Here is a 16,512-nt window from a genome sequence, read left to right as displayed (position 1 = left end):
TTCTCGAATTCAAGTACATAATCACTTGAGGGTAGGATAAAATAAGGTAAAAATAAGAGTCAAATCCTCTATATTAATTAGGATCTTAAGATATTTTAATTGAAAACCTCTAGCTATATGTGATTTGGGTGATTTAATTAGGACTTATATTAGGTTTTCCTAGTGAAAAATAATAAATTTATCAAGACAATAATATAGTTTTAATGATAACCAATGACTATATGTGACCTAGGCAATTAAATTAAGATTTATATTAGGTTTTATTAACAAATTAACAAAGTAAAATAAACCAACTAACTAAGATTACTTACTTGGTAATTTCATTAGTAGAGGCATTAGAGATGATCTAGAACTAGTTTTATAGGCTTTAAAGAGGTGGAATGATATTAGTAATGAACCTTATTGTATATTTGTAAATTAGTTTTTTCAAAGACGAGACATTCAAGAATCAAATAATGTAAGATATGGTATAGTTATGTAAAAAGTGTAAGAGAGTAGATTAATTATTAGAGTGCCCATTTCATATGGAACTATTATATCACACTCCACACCCTTGTACCATGGGTTTTACATGGTGGTATCATGGGTTTTGAGTTCCAAACTGAATCTTTATTACATGACTTGGATATTGATAATCATAATATTCTAAACATTCTAGGGAGATCTCATATCTAGCCTATAGTGAAAGAGATTGTAGAAATGTGATTTAACATATTAACTTAGTAATTGAGAGGCATTTAATATCAATGGATGAGTTATGTGTGAACATGACACATAAATGAACTTCAGAAAAAACTTCTTGCATATCTAAATACCCAAGTACAAATTTTAAATATTACACATTTACTTAAAATTAACATATCTCCAATATTAAAATTGTATAAATAAATTACAATAATATTATTTATCATTCTTTTTATATATATATTTTCTATATTTTAAATTTATCATGTAAATTTATTATATAATCCTAATTATACATATATAAGAAAATTCTATCCTAAAACATTTAAAATACATATAATATTTATAAATATATAGTATAATAAAATTCCCTTAACATCACTAATACAATTTATTTTTATCATAATAAAATTCCCTTAACAACACTAATATAATTTACTTTTATTATAAATTTTTTTAATATATAATATTATGAGATTTTTTTTGATATATAGTTTTAGGAGTTTGATTTCTAGAAAGTTTTAACTTAAATTAATCTGTATGGTCTACAGATTAGTGAGTTAGGATCTACAACAGGGCTCTGATACCATAAACAAGATGTATGGTCTAGGAACTTACTTGGAACAACTGAAGCGAACGCCTTCTGCAAATTTCTTCAACACATCAACCAGAGATTTGCACGGACTTTTGCGAACTCCTGTCGCTTCTCAAACGCGCCTTACTATCTCTCACACGATGCTCTTAAAAGAAACAGTCCTCAGACTGGCGGCCCAGCAGGCTTCAATATTAATTCAAAGTAAAATTACACACCATAGAAACTCAAAGATATGAGCTCTGATTACACACACACACTCACAAACTCACTAAGCACTCACAACTCACGATGCCTAAACTATGAGAGAGTTCTCTCTTAAATAACCTAACAAACGAATCTAGCTGACCTAATGCATGACATAAAAGTAGAAATAATTGAGGGTCCTGTCAGTATCTTATTCCACTGACGGTGTCTACTCAACTTTTTCTTTTGTACAAAGATTCGTCACAACATGTGACCAACAGTGTCACATTGCTGACAAAGAGATTCGTTACCAAGAACCTTTCGGGCTTCTATCGCTATCATATCCCATCTCGGAATCTGACGGAGTCTTGACTCTATCCCAATGGTACGATAAATGAGATAAAGTATCTTGAGGATCTTTCCAGGAAGATGTAAGCCATGATAGATATTCTTTTTCCCAGGTAGGGTCATTTTGTTCTTGAGCATCTTGATAAATATCCACATATACGGTTTCTTTTTCGCTATTCACTTTATCTTTTCCTTTTGGATCGTGGATTGTAATGGAGGAATCTTCTTTTTGTGGAGCATGTGAACTCTGACCTGTGTCATAAGTAAATCTGATCGAATCTGCAGACTTCTTTAAACTTTTAGATGGAAAGAGATAATCATCTTTATTCCATCGGTTCACATATGCAAAGGGATCGATTTCAATTCCAAGGAAATTATCTTTCTTGCTATTTCTGAAATCTGGCAAAGACTGTACAGCCAGTTCAACCCCATCTAATAACTCCCATTTAAAAATATGAAACATACTTACAGATTGTTCAATACTCGATTGAACCCATAATTTACATTGATGACTAAGATTTCCTTGTTCTTGCCATCCTATTTCAAACACCATTGAAGAACAGACACGATTAGAGAGAAGTAGATTGATCAAGCAAACCGCATCTTCGGACCATGAACAAGAATATACATTAATAGTAATAACAGCCTTCTGATTAACTATTAATCGAAATACTCGTTGTTTTCCTTGCAGAAGTTCGAGGGTTTTTATCAGTGATAGTTTCTCCGGTAGTTTTAACGAATGAAAATCTTGAAGCCATAATGAAATCTTTTTAATCTGATCTGGATCTTCAGCTAATGTAGATTTCATAATACTATCCTTTCCGTAAAGCTGTGAAAAAGGATTTGGTTCAATAGCATTACGGAATTCCATATTCTGATAATCCCAAGGTTCTGTAAATGTTCTTAAATACTGCAAGGTCCTTAATACACATTGAGAAGCTCTGACTTGGAGTTTCTTCTGACACTTACCATCTCTTATCTCCCAATCAGCAAAAGACTGAAACATCTCAAATTGAGGGAAAGAATCAGTATTAACAAAAGCTTCAGTATTTTGTTGGAGATATGCTGCTTCAATCTCTTCAAATAAATCTGGAATTTTGAGAGATTTCAAAAAGCGTTCAACAAGACCATTCATATTTACCTCCTCTAGTTCTAACATTTTAGAAGAAATATACATAGAAATAGAAAACTCAATTGCACCAATAATCTGATAATAATTCAGAGTTTTCAGAGTTTGAATCATATCTGGAGTATAATGACTGAGCCAAGTGTCATCGAGCTGTTGAAAATAGAGCTTAACCTGTAAATTTGGTAGAGGATAAACCTTTACCAATTCTTCATTGAGATTTAGAAAAACGCCAACATTTTTATGTTGCCAAGCTTGACATCTTTGTATCCACTGATTTCTTCTTAGTCGGAGACCAATTATCTTCTTGATTTGATCAGTGACATCGGATAACAAATATTCTAAAATCTTAAAACGCTGTACAAAAGTTTCAAAAGAATCATCAGCAGGACTGGTTCCTGCAATGGTGAAAAGACTTTCACTATGTACATGTACCTTGTTCATTTCTCTGGTTAAGGCATCAGGTAAATAATTAGAATTTCCAGGAATCCATTCAACATCAAATTCATACATCTGAAACCACATTTGCCATGCTAATAATCGCCCACGAGCTAATTGCTGAGATATCTTGGCATTCAAGAAATACTTGAAATTCATTGAGTCAGTTCGAATTAAGAATTTTGAAGGTGCCAAATAAATTTCGAACTTTTGAATTCCATTGAATATTGCAAGGGTTTCTTTTTCAGCAGGAAAATAACCTTTCTGATGTTTAGAGAATTCACCTGAAGCATAGGCACATAGAACTTCTTCAACATTTTCTCCTTCTTGCCTTCTCTCAAAAAGAGTAGCCGCCCAAAAATTGTCGGAAGCATCAGTTTGTAAGATGAGAAAACCAATACCAGGCGGTTTTAAAGTAGGTAATGTTTGGCATTCTTGTTTCAATAATTGAACCGCTTGAGTAGCTTCATCAGACCAACCACCATTAATAAATTCTCGAATAGGAGAAGTCTTTTCAGAAAGATTGGGAATATATTTATGAACATAATTGAGAATTCCCAAAAATCGCTGAATCATTGGCTTATCTTGTAATTGATCAGGAAATTCAGATAATTTCTGTAAAACATGAGGCTACATCTGAATTTTACCTTGGCGAACGGTGATGCCAAGAAAATCAATACTGTCTTGAAATAAAACCATTTTCTTCTCAGATAAGACTAAACCATGATTACGGGCTTCGTCAAGAAATATTTGGAGATGCTTCAAATGAGAGGCGAGATCTGGACTAAATACAAGGATATCATCAATATATACAACAATAAAATCATATGAACCAAAAATATGATCCATTCGACGCTGAAAGAATGCAGGAGCATTTTTGAGACCAAATGGCACAACTCGCCATTGAAAGAACCCGGCAGGACATGTAAATGCAGTTTTTGGACGATCTTCTTCTGCAATTTGAATCTGATAATATCCTGATTTCATATCAAATTTGTTGAATATCTTACTGCCATGAATTTTCTGCATGATTGTTTCTTGTCGAGGCATGGGATAATTAAAGCTCTTAGTTATAGCATTTAAAGGCTTATAATTAATCACCATCCTATCTTTACCACGAACAATCTCAGAATGATTGCGAACTAGAAATGCAGAACAGGAATAATGAGATTCACTTACTTCAATCAAATTAAGATCTAGCAATTCTTGAATCTGTTTGCGCATTTCTTTTTCTTCATCAGGAGTACAGGGTATCAATTTGCCAGTCACTCCATTGTCATGCAGAGTGATAATTTCTTGTTTCGGGCTCTGAGTTGTCCAAAAAGCTTGAGGATTAGTAGAACAACATTTTAGCAATTCCTCAAATATCTGAATTTGTTCAGGAGACCAATTAGGATCCCTATTGGCCTTTTGGGTAGGTTGAGCTTTGGCTTCATAAATCTTTAACACTTCTTCCCAATCATGAGATTCTTTTCTCTGTTTGGGTTGCCTTTTTAAACCTACCTTTTTCTGACTCTGATCTTTTCGGGCTTCAGAATTAGCCATAGTTAACCTGGGGACTGAGACTGCTTTCTTCTTGATGTTACAAATGATTTTATCATTACTGATCGTAACAGGCAACACTGAATTAATGAACGGCATTCCCAGAAATAAACTTGCTGAGTTATCATAATGCTGAATAGCTGAAATCTTAATTATATTCCCCCCAAGTTTCATTGAAATGTTATCAACATAATGAGTCAGATTAACAGAACCACCAATGGTTTCAGATCTAAGGATATTCTGTAAGGGCTTCCATAATCCTTTAAACAGTGACGGTCTAGCAAGATTATTGGAGCCACCGGTATCAATAAAAGCATCAACAGAAATCCATTCACCACGTACTTGAACTTCAACAGGAATATACAACAGATCACTAGTTCTGACAATCTTTTTCATAAAGGCTTGTTCATCAACAGAACTAGGTTTAGGGAGGAGAGAGGAAGATGATGCAACTGTCTTCGGATAAGGACATAAAGAATTCTGAACGGACTGAGGTTTAATGGATAAGAAGTTTGGCAAAGAATTCTTGGTGTCAACAGTTGTAGTAGTTGTGACAGAGGTATCAGAATACTCTTCTGTATCATCTTCTTCAAAAACAACAGAATCACTATCATCACTTAAGTGATCCTCATAAACATCGGAATCAAAATCAGAATCTTGATAAGCAAGATTCATTTTATTACTAATATCAGGCAGAGACTCAGTATCAGAAAGAGAAGCATCAGTCAAAATATATACATCTGAAACTTCATCATCAGAATCAACAACTGACCAGTCATCTGCAAATTCTTCAATATCAAAACAGGCTTTTAGTTTGTTAGAGGAACTCTTGGGACATTTGCGTGCAAAGTGTCCTTCTTGCTTACAGATAAAGCAAGCATTATCCTTCTTTTGTTGTTTCCTATTTTTCACATACCTAAATTTACGGAATGGTCGTTTAGGATTGATAACTCTCTTAGGTCTGTATTTACCATATCTTTTTGATTTCCTTTTCCGGAAAGGAGTCCAGGGTAAAACAGAACGACACACATTCAAATTAGGAGAAATATCATGAACCTGTTTCTGCCAGCACAAATATTTTACTTTCTCTTGGCTTCTGAATAGGAGATCGATCCAATAGATTTGTTCTATCTTTTTGCCTTGGACTTCAATATCTTTCATTATCATATCCCCTATATTTCCCGGTAATTTAGAAAGAAAAGCAATCTTCTGAGTATGATCATTAACAAGATTTGCTTTATAGATTTTACCCATAAATTCAGATCCAAACTGATCTAAATCTTTTAAATCTGTTAATTGCATGCGGGTTAAATCTGTAATGATTGTTTTCTTTTCATCCTGAGGCTCGGGAACAAATTGAGTTAACAAGAGAACTTCTAAAGTGGCTAAGCCTAAAGCTGCCACATTGTTTCTTTCTTCTTGAGAAGCGCCCATCCACCAATCCCAAACAATTCCGGCCATTCGTTTCTCCGCCAGCAAGAAAATGGAAAAATTATCCAATTTTGACACAACTTGCATTTGATATAGTGCACCTATCCAAATCCGGATAGATTCTGCTGGATTAGATGACTTATCTAAATCTAAAACATATCCAGAGGAATTAGTATGAAATAGATCTTCTTCAACTCTAGGATATTTAGGGTCTTTATGCAGATTTGCTTTCTGCAGGGATGGCATAATAAACGATGGAAATAGAGTTGCAGCATTTTCTATTGTAGCCAATTCACCTTTGTTTTTATACAAACTGGAAAATTTTGGAATTGCAGTTTTAGTACTTAATTGGCTATTACTAGATTCAGCAGAATCTGCTGCTTCTTCATGGGAATCACTGGTTTCCCATTTAGGTGGAATTTCCATTGTTTTTACAAACTTTGGAGGCTGTTCTTCTCTTTTCTTCTTCTGTCTTCTTCTTTTCTCTTTCTCTTCTCTACGCTGCTGTTCAGCAGACTGTTCATCATGAAGAAGTTTAAGATTGGCTAAAATCAAATCACTTTGAGAACCCAAATCATCTAAGACTTCTTCAGCATGTGCGCACCAAGTAGTTAGATAATTCCCAATCTGATAAGTTTGATCTAGATCATTTGTATTCTGAGAATTGTGTTCTATCAAAGGAGCACAATCTGCTCGGGTTGGTGGCTGTCTAGAAGAGGAGGAAGTAGTACAGAACTTTGTTCGAGGAGGCCATTTGCCACCTTTAACAAATCTATGATTGGCATATTGCCATTCTTCAACAGGAGCAAAAGAAGTACGCATACGATGCATTTTATTTACAGTGGGTAGAAATGGTTTATACTCAGGTATATACAACTCATTAGGTGACAGAGAAGGTTCACCTAAACTTTCTTCTTCGGGAATAGTAGCAGGAACTTGACTACTTGAAGGAACTTCATTTGGAATCATAGGAAACACATATTTCTTTGGCTTAGAGACAGGTCGAGGAATTACTGGTCTTGGAGGAATCAACTTGACTTGTCCATTATCAATAGTTACTCTTTTCAATTTGGATTGAGGTTGTTTAGTATCAACTATTGACTTGTATTGGAAATACCAGTTTCCAGGTAACTCAGTAGGATCATATAGAACACCTTCAACTTGAGCATTAGACAAACCAACTGTAACACAATCCTTTAAGACAGGCTGTTTAAGTTTAGGATGTGCTGTATTAGTCAATTGAAAAGAAGCTTGTCCAATTATAGACAGGTATTCACTTTCTTCAGCCATGGTTAACCCTTGGACACCAGACAATAATTTCCAACAATCTTTCAGATGGACATCATTCAGACTAATAGCATAGTCAGGATAAATGGTTCCATATTGACAACCAGTAGCAAGGTTTCCTTGAATAGTACCAATCCTAGCATGTTCATAATTTTGATGACGGGTATCAAACAGTTCAGCAATACAGGGAGTATTGATTCCATGACGAAACAGTGGAGCTAATCCAATCCTTATCCCCCCAAAATGAAGATAGAAATACTTTCCATCTTTTACATACTGCCGAAATTTCTTAATTTCATCATCAGAGAATAAATTCAAAGCAAGGATTTGCACAGAAGGTCCAGATATCTTAATAGTGATTTCTACCTCTTTCAGAAAGTTTTTCTTCTTGAACAGGAAAGTCATAGGTAGCTTATAGATATCAGTAGAATTTAGAGCAGGAGGAGTCCAATGTTCAGGGTCTTCAACTAATTCATGATTTTCGTTTTCAACAGACTCGGACTCAGTCGACCGTGACGAGACTTCAGTAATGACTTTTCTGTCTATGGATGAGAATGATCGCAACAGATTGGCCATATTTAATCTATAACAGAAATAGACTAATGAAAGCTTTTATCTACTCGGTCCAATGATCAACAGAGTGACCTTTCAAAGGCTAGCTGGCTTTCAATAGAATTCTGTCTACAGATTAGTGAGTTAGGATCTACAACAGGGCTCTGATACCATAAACAAGATGTATGGTCTAGGAACTTACTTGGAACAACTGAAGCGAACGCCTTCTGCAAATTTCTTCAACACATCAACCAGAGATTTGCACGGACTTTTGCGAACTCCTAAACTTAAACAGCCTGTCTTAAAGGATTGTGTTACAGTTGGTTTGTCTAATGCTCAAGTTGAAGGTGTTCTATATGATCCTACTGAGTTACCTGGAAACTGGTATTTCCAATACAAGTCAATAGTTGATACTAAACAACCTCAATCCAAATTGAAAAGAGTAACTATTGATAATGGACAAGTCAAGTTGATTCCTCCAAGACCAGTAATTCCTCGACCTGTCTCTAAGCCAAAGAGATATGTGTTTCCTATGATTCCAAATGAAGTTCCTTCAAGTAGTCAAGTTCCTGCTACTATTCCCGAAGAAGAAAGTTTAGGTGAACCTTCTCTGTCACCTAATGAGTTGTATATACCTGAGTATAAACCATTTCTACCCACTGTAAATAAAATGCATCGTATGCGTACTTCTTTTGCTCCTGTTGAAGAATGGCAATATGCCAATCATAGATTTGTTAAAGGTGGCAAATGGCCTCCTCGAACAAAGTTCTGTACTACTTCCTCCTCTTCTAGACAGCCACCAACCCGAGCAGATTGTGCTCCTTTGATAGAACACAATTCTCAGAATACAAATGATCTAGATCAAACTTATCAGATTGGGAATTATCTAACTACTTGGTGCGCACATGCTGAAGAAGTCTTAGATGATTTGGGTTCTCAAAGTGATTTGATTTTAGCCAATCTTAAACTTCTTCATGATGAACAGTCCGCTGAACAGCAGCGTAGAGAAGAGAAAGAGAAAAGAAGAAGACAGAAGAAGAAAAGAGAAGAACAGCCTCCAAAGTTTGTAAAAACAATGGAAATTCCACCTAAATGGGAATCCAGTGATTCCCATGAAGAAGCAGCAGATTTTGCTGAATCTAGTAATAGCCAATTAAGTACTAAAACTGCAATTCCAAAATTTTCCAGTTTGTATAAAAACAAAGGTGAATTGGCTACAATAGAAAATGCTGCAACTCTATTTCCATCGTTTATTATGCCATCCCTGCAGAAAGCAAATCTGCATAAAGACCCTAAATATCCTAGAGTTGAAGAAGATCTCTTTCATACTAATTCCTCTGGATATGTTTTAGATTTAGATAAGTCATCTAATCCAGCAGAATCTATCCGGATTTGGATAGGTGCACTATATCAAATGCAAGTTGTGTCAAAATTGGATAATTTTTCCATTTTCTTGCTGGCGGAGAAACGAATGGCCGGAATTGTTTGGGATTGGTGGATGGGCGCTTCTCAAGAAGAAAGAAACAATGTGGCAGCTTTAGGCTTAGCCACTTTAGAAGTTCTCTTGTTAACTCAATTTGTTCCCGAGCCTCAGGATGAAAAGAAAACAATCATTACAGATTTAACCCGCATGCAATTAACAGATTTAAAAGATTTAGATCAGTTTGGATCTGAATTTATGGGTAAAATCTATAAAGCAAATCTTGTTAATGATCATACTCAGAAGATTGCTTTTCTTTCTAAATTACCGGGAAATATAGGGGATATGATAATGAAAGATATTGAAGTCCAAGGCAAAAAGATAGAACAAATCTATTGGATCGATCTCCTATTCAGAAGCCAAGAGAAAGTAAAATATTTGTGCTGGCAGAAACAGGTTCATGATATTTCTCCTAATTTGAATGTGTGTCGTTCTGTTTTACCCTGGACTCCTTTCCGGAAAAGGAAATCAAAAAGATATGGTAAATACAGACCTAAGAGAGTTATCAATCCTAAACGACCATTCCGTAAATTTAGGTATGTGAAAAAGAGGAAACAACAAAAGAAGGATAATGCTTGCTTTATATGTAAGCAAGAAGGACACTTTGCACGCAAATGTCCCAAGAGTTCCTCTAACAAACTAAAAGCCTGTTTTGATATTGAAGAATTTGCAGATGACTGGTCAGTTGTTGATTCTGATGATGAAGTTTCAGATGTATATATTTTGACTGATGCTTCTCTTTCTGATACTGAGTCTCTGCCTGATATTAGTAATAAAATGAATCTTGCTTATCAAGATTCTGATTTTGATTCCGATGTTTATGAGGATCACTTAAGTGATGATAGTGATTCTGTTGTTTTTGAAGAAGATGATACAGAAGAGTATTCTGATACCTCTGTCACAACTACTACAACTGTTGACACCAAGAATTCTTTTCCAAACTTCTTATCCGTTAAACCTCAGTCCGTTCAGAATTCTTTATGTCCTTATCCGAAGACAGTTGCATCATCTTCCTCTCTCCTCCCTAAACCTAGTTCTGTTGATGAACAAGCCTTTATGAAAAAGATTGTCAGAACTAGTGATCTGTTGTATATTCCTGTTGAAGTTCAAGTACGTGGTGAATGGATTTCTGTTGATGCTTTTATTGATACCGGTGGCTCCAATAATCTTGCTAGACCGTCACTGTTTAAAGGATTATGGAAGCCCTTACAGAATATCCTTAGATCTGAAACCATTGGTGGTTCTGTTAATCTGACTCATTATGTTGATAACATTTCAATGAAACTTGGGGGGAATATAATTAAGATTTCAGCTATTCAGCATTATGATAACTCAGCAAGTTTATTTCTGGGAATGTCGTTCATTAATTCAGTGTTGCCTGTTACGATCAGTAATGATAAAATCATTTGTAACATCAAGAAGAAAGCAGTCTCAGTCCCCAGGTTAACTATGGCTAATTCTGAAGCCCGAAAAGATCAGAGTCAGAAAAAGGTAGGTTTAAAAAGGCAACCCAAACAGAGAAAAGAATCTCATGATTGGGAAGAAGTGTTAAAGATTTATGAAGCCAAAGCTCAACCTACCCAAAAGGCCAATAGGGATCCTAATTGGTCTCCTGAACAAATTCAGATATTTGAGGAATTGCTAAAATGTTGTTCTACTAATCCTCAAGCTTTTTGGACAACTCAGAGCCCGAAACAAGAAATTATCACTCTGCATGACAATGGAGTGACTGGCAAATTGATACTCTGTACTCCTGATGAAGAAAAAGAAATGCGCAAACAGATTCAAGAATTGCTAGATCTTAATTTGATTGAAGTAAGTGAATCTCATTATTCCTGTTCTGCATTTCTAGTTCGCAATCATTCTGAGATTGTTCGTGGTAAAGATAGGATGGTGATTAATTATAAGCCTTTAAATGCTATAACTAAGAGCTTTAATTATCCCATGCCTCGACAAGAAACAATCATGCAGAAAATTCATGGCAGTAAGATATTCAGCAAATTTGATATGAAATCAGGATATTATCAAATTCAAATTGCAGAAGAAGATCGTCCAAAAACTGCATTTACATGTCCTGCCGGGTTCTTTCAATGGCGAGTTGTGCCATTTGGTCTCAAAAATGCTCCTGCATTCTTTCAGCGTCGAATGGATCATATTTTTGGTTCATACGATTTTATTGTTGTATATATTGATGATATCCTTGTATTTAGTCCAGATCTCGCCTCTCATTTGAAGCATCTCCAAATATTTCTTGACGAAGCCCGTAATCATGGTTTAGTCTTATCTGAGAAGAAAATGGTTTTATTTCAAGACAGTATTGATTTTCTTGGCATCACCGTTCGCCAAGGTAAAATTCAGATGCAGCCTCATGTTTTACAGAAATTATCTGAATTTCCTGATCAATTACAAGATAAGCCAATGATTCAGCGATTTTTGGAAATTCTCAATTATGTTCATAAATATATTCCCAATCTTTCTGAAAAGACTTCTCCTATTCGAGAATTTATTAATGGTGGTTGGTCTGATGAAGCTACTCAAGCGGTTCAATTATTGAAACAAGAATGCCAAACATTACCTACTTTAAAACCGCCTGGTACTGGTTTTCTCATCTTACAAACTGATGCTTCCGACAATTTTTGGGCGGCTACTCTTTTTGAGAGAAGGCAAGAAGGAGAAAATGTTGAAGAAGTTCTATGTGCCTATGCTTCAGGTGAATTCTCTAAACATCAGAAAGGTTATTTTCCTGCTGAAAAAGAAACCCTTGCAATATTCAATGGAATTCAAAAGTTCGAAATTTATTTGGCACCTTCAAAATTCTTAATTCGAACTGACTCAATGAATTTCAAGTATTTCTTGAATGCCAAGATATCTCAGCAATTAGCTCGTGGGCGATTATTAGCATGGCAAATGTGGTTTCAGATGTATGAATTTGATGTTGAATGGATTCCTGGAAATTCTAATTATTTACCTGATGCCTTAACCAGAGAAATGAACAAGGTACATGTACATAGTGAAAGTCTTTTCACCATTGCAGGAACCAGTCCTGCTGATGATTCTTTTGAAACTTTTGTACAGCGTTTTAAGATTTTAGAATATTTGTTATCCGATGTCACTGATCAAATCAAGAAGATAATTGGTCTCCGACTAAGAAGAAATCAGTGGATACAAAGATGTCAAGCTTGGCAACATAAAAATGTTGGCGTTTTTCTAAATCTCAATGAAGAATTGGTAAAGGTTTATCCTCTACCAAATTTACAGGTTAAGCTCTATTTTCAACAGCTCGATGACACTTGGCTCAGTCATTATACTCCAGATATGATTCAAACTCTGAAAACTCTGAATTATTATCAGATTATTGGTGCAATTGAGTTTTCTATTTCTATGTATATTTCTTCTAAAATGTTAGAACTGGAGGAGGTAAATATGAATGGTCTTGTTGAACGCTTTTTGAAATCTCTCAAAATTCCAGATTTATTTGAAGAGATTGAAGCAGCATATCTCCAACAAAATACTGAAGCTTTTGTTAATACTGATTCTTTCCCTCAATTTGAGATGTTTCAGTCTTTTGCTGATTGGGAGATAAGAGATGGTAAGTGTCAGAAGAAACTCCAAGTCAGAGCTTCTCAATGTGTATTAAGGACCTTGCAGTATTTAAGAACATTTACAGAACCTTGGGATTATCAGAATATGGAATTCCGTAATGCTATTGAACCAAATCCTTTTTCACAGCTTTACGGAAAGGATAGTATTATGAAATCTACATTAGCTGAAGATCCAGATCAGATTAAAAAGATTTCATTATGGCTTCAAGATTTTCATTCGTTAAAACTACCGGAGAAACTATCACTGATAAAAACCCTCGAACTTCTGCAAGGAAAACAACGAGTATTTCGATTAATAGTTAATCAGAAGGCTGTTATTACTATTAATGTATATTCTTGTTCATGGTCCGAAGATGCGGTTTGCTTGATCAATCTACTTCTCTCTAATCGTGTCTGTTCTTCAATGGTGTTTGAAATAGGATGGCAAGAACAAGGAAATCTTAGTCATCAATGTAAATTATGGGTTCAATCGAGTATTGAACAATCTGTAAGTATGTTTCAGATTTTTAAATGGGAGTTATTAGATGGGGTTGAACTGGCTGTACAGTCTTTGCCAGATTTCAGAAATAGCAAGAAAGATAATTTCCTTGGAATTGAAATCGATCCCTTTGCATATGTGAACCGATGGAATAAAGATGATTATCTCTTTCCATCTAAAAGTTTAAAGAAGTCTGCAGATTCGATCAGATTTACTTATGACACAGGTCAGAGTTCACATGCTCCACAAAAAGAAGATTCCTCCATTACAATCCACGATCCAAAAGGAAAAGCTAAAGTGAATAGCGAAAAAGAAACCGTATATGTGGATATTTATCAAGATGCTCAAGAACAAAATGACCCTACCTGGGAAAAAGAATATCTATCATGGCTTACATCTTCCTGGAAAGATCCTCAAGATACTTTATCTCATTTATCGTACCATTGGGATAGAGTCAAGACTCCGTCAGATTCCGAGATGGGATATGATAGCGATAGAAGCCCGAAAGGTTCTTGGTAACGAATCTCTTTGTCAGCAATGTGACACTGTTGGTCACATGTTGTGACGAATCTTTGTACAAAAGAAAAAGTTGAGTAGACACCGTCAGTGGAATAAGATACTGACAGGACCCTCAATTATTTCTACTTTTATGTCATGCATTAGGTCAGCTAGATTCGTTTGTTAGGTTATTTAAGAGAGAACTCTCTCATAGTTTAGGCATCGTGAGTTGTGAGTGCTTAGTGAGTTTGTGAGTGTGTGTGTGTAATCAGAGCTCATATCTTTGAGTTTCTATGGTGTGTAATTTTACTTTGAATTAATACTGAAGCCTGCTGGGCCGCCAGTCTGAGGACTGTTTCTTTTAAGAGCATCGTGTGAGAGATAGTAAGGCGCGTTTGAGAAGCGACAGGAGTTCGCAAAAGTCCGTGCAAATCTCTGGTTGATGTGTTGAAGAAATTTGCAGAAGGCGTTCGCTTCAGTTGTTCCAAGTAAGTTCCTAGACCATACATCTATATCAGGAAAAGTGTGAACCAAAATGACTTCACACATTTTAAATTTTATTTTAGTATCTAAACTTATTTTTTAATAAAAAATATTTTAAATAATCTTTATATATTATTTTTTTTTATAAATTATTGGATAAAATTTCATGAATAAAAATAAAATTAAAACCTATCTAACCAAACATCCAAAATAACACGAAAACGTTCGAATAAAAAACTCAACTCATCGCTTAGAGTTAGATGAATACCTGCAAAAACTCAACTCATCTGAAACGTTGAGAAATAACATGAGAGAACATTGGATACGTATAATACAACTAAATGACGAAATGTGACAGGACGGATATGAAATCACTGCGGAAATTTGATGGACATTTGTAAAATCTCAACTCATCTGAAAAGTTCAGAAATAAACGATATACATCAGTTGTAATTACTTGCAGAGTTTTGTCTTCCCTTAGGTGGATACATGTTTGTAATGGCCCTTGAAAAAGATCAATAGGAAGGCTAAGATGATATGATGTGTTTTGGGCATTTGGTTCATACTCATTTATAACATATTGAATGATATATTATCATTGTTTTCATTGCATGGCTTGGTAATGAGGCCGAGAGTTCTCTCGTTTCTGGTCGGGAAAGAAGAAAAATGGGCACTAAGTCGTGCTGCAAACGACCCTGCAGAAACAGATCAAGGCACTGCCGAAGAACGCGGAAGTTATACTGCATCGTAATTTATGTATTTTCTTCTTACATGTTTGTTTTATATATGTTTCCAATCTTTTAATTTAATTATTAATAATTATGAGAGGGATGATAAGAATTTAACTGCTATGAAATATTTTAAATTTTACTGAGTAATATATCCAAATTAAAAGTTGAGATTTATTTTCAAAGTGATTTTGTCTTTTTTCCTTTTTAATTAAATTGATTAATTAAAAAAATATCATATGAACCCTAAAGTAAGTCATGTTTTTTGAACATGTAGTATTGATAAGAAGTGATATTGTCCATCCAATTGTAACAAGGCCTATTTACAAATTAAAATTTTTCATAATAAATTGGACTTAAATCTCCTTGATTGAGAATCTTGTTTAATGTTTTTTTAGATTTATATATGTTTAACTTATATATTATTTATTTTTGTAAATAATAATAATAATAATAATAATAATAATAATAATAATAATTATTATTATTATTATTATTCTTATTTAAAATAAAGTTATGATTTAGTTAGGTTTTATGTATTTTTTAATTTTATGAATGTGAGATATATAATGAAATAAGCATTTTGATGCTTATTATGGATTCATGTTTGTCATCCATTTAATTTATATGGTTGAGTTATTGATAGAGATATAATGATGTTTAATTTTTCTTTTATTTAATATGATGATGATGATGATGATGATGATGACAACGACGACGACAACGACGACGATGATGGCCACGACCACGACGACGACTTCTGTAATGTTTTATTTATATGCTAGAAATGAACTGAGAGTTCTCCCAAATTAGAATAGTTTTGTTAATTTAAAAGGTCAAGATTTATGTTGGTAGTATGACAGATATTTTGAAAATTAGATGTAATATGAGTATAAAGTTGAAAATCTAAGAGAAAGTGAATTTGATCTTGAAATCTATTAGGATCACACAAGTGATAACCTCTTTTATCTCATGGCATTTCGAGAATTCACAGATGCCTAATTTCATATGAGGATAATGAGAATTAATTCTTATCTTCGAAATGTTGATTTTCTTC

The sequence above is a fragment of the Pinus tabuliformis genome, chromosome 9 (assembly GCF_031772625.1).
Source record: "Pinus tabuliformis cultivar Carrire ecotype Pingquan chromosome 9, CPIR1, whole genome shotgun sequence".
Taxonomy (NCBI): domain Eukaryota; kingdom Viridiplantae; phylum Streptophyta; class Pinopsida; order Pinales; family Pinaceae; genus Pinus; species Pinus tabuliformis.
This window is presented reverse-complemented; position numbering follows the sequence as displayed.